This window comes from Nanorana parkeri, unplaced genomic scaffold (assembly GCF_000935625.1).
Source record: "Nanorana parkeri isolate BGI_ZX_2015 unplaced genomic scaffold, ASM93562v1 scaffold1091, whole genome shotgun sequence".
NCBI classification, from domain to species: domain Eukaryota; kingdom Metazoa; phylum Chordata; class Amphibia; order Anura; family Dicroglossidae; genus Nanorana; species Nanorana parkeri.
The window spans coordinates 29,372-29,744 of NW_017307359.1; the positions used below are offsets into that span (position 1 = coordinate 29,372).

The following is a 373-nucleotide window of genomic DNA, read 5'->3' on the forward strand; positions in this document are numbered from 1 at the left end:
TTGTTCTGTGAGAGGGGGGGGGGGGGGGGTGATCCTCCGGCCCTCCAGCTGTGGGGAAACTACAAATCCCATGAGGCATTGCAAAATTCTCACAGCCACGACTCCCAGAGACAGATGAATCATGGGAGGTGTAGTTTCTCCACAGTGAGAGGGCCGGAGGTTCCCCACCCCGGGTATTGCAGATCTCGTGGGGTGTGAAAGGTTAACCCTTGCAGTGGGGCTCATTTTGTCCTCGATCCCGCCGGGCTGCTTGACTGGTCCCAGCAGTCTCTTCTCACCCAGGACCTGCCGGTCTAAGGACCGCTGACATCTATGCAGGTCCATTGCTAGAGATGAGGGGGGGGGGGGGGGGGGGGCGGTACTAAAGGCGGGG

The 373-nt window shown here is 60.1% G+C and overlaps 1 protein-coding gene and 1 pseudogene across 1 annotated transcript in view; one reads left to right on the forward strand and one right to left on the reverse strand.

The window, feature by feature from the left end:
- Positions 1-373, forward strand: part of MAD2L2 (MAD2 mitotic arrest deficient-like 2 (yeast)) — a 31,464-nt gene that overhangs the window by 24,895 nt on the left and 6,196 nt on the right. The window lies entirely within an intron of this gene.
- LOC108796311 overlaps positions 1-373 on the reverse strand; it is a 9,417-nt pseudogene that overhangs the window by 8,086 nt on the left and 958 nt on the right.